This window comes from Sphaerodactylus townsendi, linkage group LG01 (assembly GCF_021028975.2).
Source record: "Sphaerodactylus townsendi isolate TG3544 linkage group LG01, MPM_Stown_v2.3, whole genome shotgun sequence".
Lineage (NCBI taxonomy): Eukaryota > Metazoa > Chordata > Lepidosauria > Squamata > Sphaerodactylidae > Sphaerodactylus > Sphaerodactylus townsendi.
The window spans coordinates 54,602,312-54,609,901 of NC_059425.1; positions in this window are offsets into that span (position 1 = coordinate 54,602,312).

The following is a 7,590-nucleotide window of genomic DNA, read 5'->3' on the forward strand; positions in this document are numbered from 1 at the left end:
CTCCTCAGTAGGAATTTCCTCCTCAGGAAGGAATTTCCATCCTTCTGTTCCTCAGTAGGAGCAATTGAAGAAATGTCCTCATGGACACTCCCCAACACTACTCTGCAGATTCCACTTTGAGCTGGATTAAAACAGGTTTATTTTTAAATTTGTTTTAGAGAGAAAACCCACAAAAATGCCATAAATCATGCTTGATATAAACATGATGTCATGTGGGTATTCTTTAATGCAGGAGCTGGAGCTTCATGCTTTCCATGCAGGGGGAAATCCCTGTTTGGAAGCAGCTTAGGAAGGCATAAACTGTATCTAAATTGTCATGTACACTGATCATGTGTCTGTTTTGATGTGTATGCGCTTAGATGGGAAATTATATACACACTGTGTTTCTGTATACAAATGCAGTGATACAGGTAGGTTTAGAAAGACCGCACACATTTATTTTTCCACTTAGTCTACAGACAGCAAAACAGGTATGTGTGGTTTAACTTCTTTTTTCCTACATGCAGATGTTATACAGAAAATTCTTCATATCAGTGGATCTCTAATGGATCTCAGGAAATAAGGCTGGAAAATACTTTCTGCCAAAATTTCATGTGCAACCCATCAGTCAGATTTGTTCTTATAAATTTTGGTTTCATTGTTGACAATGAAATCTAATTTATCCATTGAAGTAAAATCTGTGCTCTATGGACTATTCACTGCATTGAAAATGGCAGATACTTAATCATTTCTTTAATTTTGTGACTCAAGCAAAGTTGGGGAGGGACAGATTATGAGATCTTGGGCTCATTCCGCACATGCAGAATAATGCACTTTCAAACTGCTTTCAGTGCTCTTTAAAGCTGTGTGGAATAGCAAAATCCACTTGCAAACAGTTGTGAAAGTGGTTTGAAAACGCATTATTTTGCGTGTGTGGAAGGGGCCTTGGTGGGCTGTAACACATGGTTGTTGTGGTGTGTATAGCCCATGTGCCACAAATGTAACAGGTCTGCATTAGAAATCTGCCTCTAGATAAAGTTTTGTTGAATTCTTGACAGAAATACTTCAAAACAACAAATTATAGTAAATAAAAAGCTACACCAAGCATTGAAGTGTTGGCATGAAACATTGCAAACCAAACTAATGCCTTAATATTATTTCCTTAGTATGTGTCTAGAGTAGTTGCAGACAGATGTTCAGAATTTCTTTGTCACTGGCTACCTCTGTTAGCAACATAAACTGTTTTCTGGCTTCTGTCTGAAAAATTATTTCCACCCTAACCCAGCAACATTTTGGGATTTAGTCCTGATTGAGTTTTCACACTTTTATTTGCTCTGAACATATATTGAAATGAATGGGATAACTTGCTTGGAAGAACAGTTACCAGCCCGCTGATACCAGATAACAGTGTCAGAACTGTTTCTGTTTTCCCTTATGATAAAGTTGATTCTCTAGAACTTGCTCCATATTGCAGTTGATCATATGGGCATGTTGATCATATGGGTATGCATACCTCTCTTGTCCATCAGGGTCAGAGCATGGGAAGTATCTATGTAGTCTGACCAGTTTACATGATACAAACATTACTTATTTGGAGCCAGTCAAGGGGAATGGTCTTTTTGTCCAAAACTACAACACAGATATACCAGAATAATTGACCTCCACAACTATATTTTTAAAATATTCAGATCCACTCCATTCTTATGGAAAAATGCAACAATTACTTCTGCATTTTATTTGTTTGCTTTTTGAAATTATATCTTGCCCTATTCCCAACCAAGGTTGGGCTCAGGGAGGGTTAAAATTTTTAAAACATCATTACAATAAAAGCATAAAAACTGAAACGCACCAAAATCTCAACATTAGATCCATTGATGGTGAATAAAACAGTCACAGGCTATAAAAATCCATAATATATGTCTCCCCACCTTAGCAATTTTCCTGTGTTGTCCAAAGATGGAGAACTGAAAAGCGAGGTGGGAGGTTGAGCTGCTTTGGTATTAAGAAACTATGCAAGTTGTTTAGTTGCTTCAAATTATTTTATACTGAGCCTTGCAGGATTTAGTGGGGTCTTGGTGTCGCTTCAAAATGAGACTTTTACAGTACCATCCTAACCACATCTACTCAGAATCCTACTCAGGGCAATACAGTGAGGCTTTGTCAATACAGTGAGGAAAAGTTCTTAGGATTGCACCAATAACACAATAAAGTTTGCCGTGGGCTTTGGAACTTTAGATGGTTGCTTGACTGCATTTGGCAGAGGAACCATTTTCAAACTCTGATTATCAGGATGATTGCATATTGGACCTTTTCCAAGCAAAATATTTTCATGTGGATCCCAATAGGTAGCAAATGCAAGTAATAAAGCCATAGTCAGAATGCTGATCATCAGAATCCACTCACTATTATCTGTTTCTACCAATCATCAAAAAATTCTTAACCAATATTTTTCCAGGATCATTTATAAACTAAATATTTAAAAGCACTTTGGTTTAATTTCTACTTCATAGACCACCAGTGTGCCTTTTAGGAATCAAAGGCCCCTTCCGCACATGCAAAATAATGCATTTTCAAACCACTTTCACAACTGTTTGCAAGTGGATTTTGCTATTCTGCACAGCTTCAAAGAGTACTGAAAGCAGTTTGAAAGTGCATTATTCTGCATGGGCAGAATGAGCCAAAGTTGCTCTTTTACAATTACTTTTTTGTCTGTCTTGAATCTACAGCTCATAAACTTTATTTGGTGCCCATGAATTTTTATGCTATAGAAAAGGGAGGACTTGTTTACTCCATGCATAATTTTATACACCTTAATCGAGTCCCCTTCATAGTAGCTTTTTTTCTAAACATAAAACCCCAAAATACTTTTATCTTTCTTCTTAACAAATGTTCTCCAACCCATTTATTTTTTTTTGCCTCCCCGTGCTACTAAAAGCCCTTTGGAGGTGGCGCAAAAGCAGTGCTGTCCCCAGTCATCTCAGGCTGTAGATTGGGTGGCTAGTAATATCTGCTGAAAATACCTGCTTTTCACTAATGTTGCATACTGAACCAATATTTTCATCAAGCTACCCCCACCCCCCGCCCCATCACTCCAAGATCTCTTTCCTAGGCAGCTACTGCCAGTTCATAAAAATATAAGAAGAGCCCTGCTGGATCAGACCAGTGGTCCATCTAGCCCAGTGTCTGGTTTCACCTGGTTGGCAACCAGTTGTCTTAGAAGGCCAACTAAAGCCTTCCCCAGATGTTGTTTCCTGTCACTGACATCAGATATTTACTGCCTTTGAGTATGGTGGTTCCCTTTAGTCACCATTACTAGTAGCTATTGATGGAACTCCTTTATTAATCTGTCTAACTTGTTCAGACCTCATCATTGTATATTTAAAGTTAGGAATTTTATGCTAATATGCATCACTTTACAGTTAACATGAAATCTTATTTGCCATATTGTTGTCCACTCATATAGCTTGGAGAGATCATTTTGAACTCCCTGCAATGCACTTTGCTTCTTATAAAAAATCTAGTGTAATCTGTAAACTTGGCCACTTCACCACTCACCTCTGCTTCCACATCACTTATGAACTAGTTTAACAGCACTAGACTCAATACTGATCCCCGTGAAACCCTTTAGCTTACTTCTCTCCATTGTGCAAACTGTCAATTTACTTCTGCATTACTTCCTAGAATTTAAGCCATTTGTAATCTACACATATCCTTTTATCCCACGACTGCTACGTTTATTTAAAAGCCTTTGATTGGACCATGCATACACTGTTGGAAAGAGTAAATCGATTTCTGTAATAGCTCTCTAGGAAAATAATACCGGACAGCTACAGACATTGTGTGAATTATGTCCAAGCGCTGTATCAGTACCAAATTCTAGGAATTTTGTAATAAAAAACACAAAACTTTTTAATATCCCTTTCATTTCATATCAGCTTGGAATGACCAAACCTTTGATCTTTAGTATTTGCTTGGAATCTCTTGGGGGCACTTGACTCAAATATCAAATCCTTTTATCTGTTAAATAGGAGAGGAAGTATAAATTGGGCCCTCTGTTCAAAATGGATACTTAATTCCTAAATAAATTGCTGAGAATAACTGACTCTGTTTATGTGCTGGTAGTCCTTGTTGTGACAGCAGTAGTCATTCTGTTTTTTGGTTTTTTTAAACTCTATGATCCCAGCTATTATGATTTGTATGTAGTATGAACTTCAGTTTCCTGCCTTGGTATGGGGCAGGTATGTTAAGAGGAAACACTTCGAATATGCATTTTTAACTGAGTTCACATTTCAGAATGTTAGACATTAAACCTTAGACATTAATACACTGTTTTTGCTAAATTAACTTTCACCTGGCATATCCTGTACTCTACATGACTGGACAAAAATTGATACACGCATGTAAAAACATGTAGAATTATATGTCATTTAGAAGCAAACTAGCCCCAATAGATACACATGTTCTTCACACACAACTAATTCAATGTCCTAGTATTCAGACAGGCACAACTGAATTTGTTGGCTGTGTCTTTTGGCATAAATGGGGAAATGCATGCCCATCCAAAGCTACTAGTTAGGTGTAACTATTTGCAAAAATCAATAGGTTGTTGCTATGTCATCTCCAACACAGTCAAATGTGATTTCATTAAACGCTCCTTTGTTCCTAAGGTTCTTGCATGAGGTTGGCATTGTGGGCTCTGCATAGCTTTTTGGAACTTTAGGATGAGGGGAAGAGTCAGCATTCTTGAGTTTCTGCAGTCTCATAGTTACATTTCAGTACATATTGAAATTTGCAAAATGAAAATTGCTTCAATATTGTACTTATTTTTAACTTTAGCTTGTGTTATGTTTTACATTTTTATCATCACATCCATTCAATTAATAAATGTTACCTAATATTACCTTTTCACTTGTTTGAAGTATGAAGACTCCCAAAAGTCCAGTTTTTGAAGTTCTCTGTAAGAGCAGGAAGATTTGTCCTATATCATTTAAACTCTGTTTTGATGTTAGTTGAAGAGATAGAATTGGGAAGAAGTGATTGGTTCTTTTTATTATGTTTTGTTTTTGTTCTTTTATTATATTGTTTATAATATATGACTTTAAAAAATCTTTTGCCAAATACAGTAGTGAGTGGAAACTTTAGGTGATATAACTATTCTTCTGAGCTAGATATCTTGTTCATTTCAGTAATCATTGATCCATACCTATGTTTTGGGGAAAATTTAGTTAGAATTTGTGCAAATTGTCTCCCTTTCAAATGGCATAACCCCCTTCTATTGGAAAGCGCTATAGATTGGTTGAACTTGTCAGATACATTGTCAAGGCACTGCATTCTCCAAGTACCCATAGTTCTTATTTCACTTGATAATAAGTGCAGTTCTGCCCTGAACAGTGGTCCAACAGGCCATCATTCATTCTTTCACTTGCATTGCAGTCTACTTCTTATTCCACCTAATTGAGTGCGCTGCCTTAATAGCTCTTTGAACTGGTATCCTAGCTATGTACAAAGCAGGTTATGGGTGTAGGCTCTCAGCAACTACACCCATGAGACCCCAAGCATGCATCCATTGTAACTGATCTTGGCAGAACTGTGGGTAATCTCATGAATGGACTGGTGCTCTTCCCACCTAGCCAATATTTTCACATAGACTCGCTTTGGGCAGTTCTTGGTACTACTTTGAACCATTTTAGGATGATTTCTGACTTCTTTTAATATTTCTGCAAATATGAAATAGCAATGTAAACCACAGCCTACAAGGCAGTTGTTCTGTCCATTAAAGTGCAACATTTATTAGTGCTTTAAAAAAAAGAATTTTAATGACAAACTGTGATTACTGAGATGTTATTTCCTTTCCCCTTTTTTATTCTTAAGGCAAGATTATTTCTTATACAATCCCTAAAAAGCTTTCTGACCTATTTTTATAAAATTGATCTACTGAAAGTGAAGTTAAATGCTCCATGAGCAATAATGTATAATAGTTCTGTGCCATAGTCCTAACTCAGAGACTGATTCTGGCTCTGTTCACATATTTCTGCATTCTGTTACCATAAATATTTTATTTCACTGGGAATCCTCTCCTAAACTACATTGCCACACAGTAGCAGTGGCAGAACCAGATCCATTTCCCACTGTTCTCAAAGGGAATGTTCAGTGGTAGTCAGATCAGATACTTTTGTTTGATGAACTGGGGTATAACCCATGAAAACGTATAAATCTTTTGGTCTTTAAGGTGTCACAAAACTTGTGTTTTTATTTTATATGATTACTATGACCAGAAATGTATATATCAACCATCATTCCTGGACTGTACCACTTCAGAATACAGGAAAGGGTTCACATGACTGAATGATCTCCATTTGAAAAGCATTCTGCCCATGGGAACTAGAACATTAAGCAGATGGGTTTTAACTTAGCCATGTCCTTGATGTGCTAGTTTTCTATGTGTAGGTACTTCCTTGGAATGGAGGCATATTAAATTCAGTGATCTATTTTGAAGTACTATAAACTCAGAAGGTCTATACCGTATGCTTTTTACAGATCTCTATATTAGCTCTTAGATTTAATTCTGATCTTGAACTATTTCAATTTTGTTGGTGACTACGAACTAATAAGCAAGCATAGAGCATTTGACTATTAAATTGTGGTGAAAAAGCAAGGTTATCAATATGTTCTTTTTACTTTGGAGTACATTTTTATTGAATTAAAAAGAAAAATAGGTCTACGATGCAGTAGATTTTGGGGAGAAAGCACATGTTCACCAGATTTTTAAACATGTGTACTTAAAAACATAACACAATCATATTATTCACACATATTTCTACTGTACATGCCACCAATATACTTGGTGCTTTTTGTGGTAGAAATTAATATAGAGAACAAAATTTGTGTTATTTTACATGATCAATGTCCCTGCAGCTATTCCTTACACAGAATCTCCATTATGATTTCTTGGCGTTTTGGACATAATACACAGGACATTTTTTAAACAAAAGATTGTTCTTTTGTTGGCCCAGTTTCCAGGAAAGTTGCCCTTCCTAATATGATTGGTTGTTTTCAACTAATGTATGATTGCCCCACGAAATAAACCAAAGAACCAACCCTGTTTCTTTTACTGAAAATACTATGTTTCAATTTTGCTTAAGTGTGATCACATTTCACAAATGCAAATTTGACTTGTGTTATGTTTTTTATTGGTTATATAATACTTGTTGAAAGCACAATAATTATTTGTATCTTGTACATTTTGATCAGCCCACCAGACACACAAAAAATATAAGCTGTGACATCTCTTTCCACTTGTATTCCCAGTTCATATATATTTTAGAAGCTTACAAATTTTAGAAGCCTGCTACAATCCAATCCGAGGGGGATGGGGGATCGGCTCTTGGAGCTAACACACACCCACACTAGCACATTTGCTCATCCCATCAGTGTAAGTAATACTTATGCCAGCAGGGAGGGCAAACTGGGAGACAGGGCTGCGCTAGCATACAGCTGTATACCAGCATGGCTGGAGGCAAGTTAGGGGCTTTCAGGTGGTGCAACTCTATTTAGATCTATGGAGGGCTTAAGGTGGCCAGGGGGTTTCTGGTGTTTGCTGTCTTCTCACAC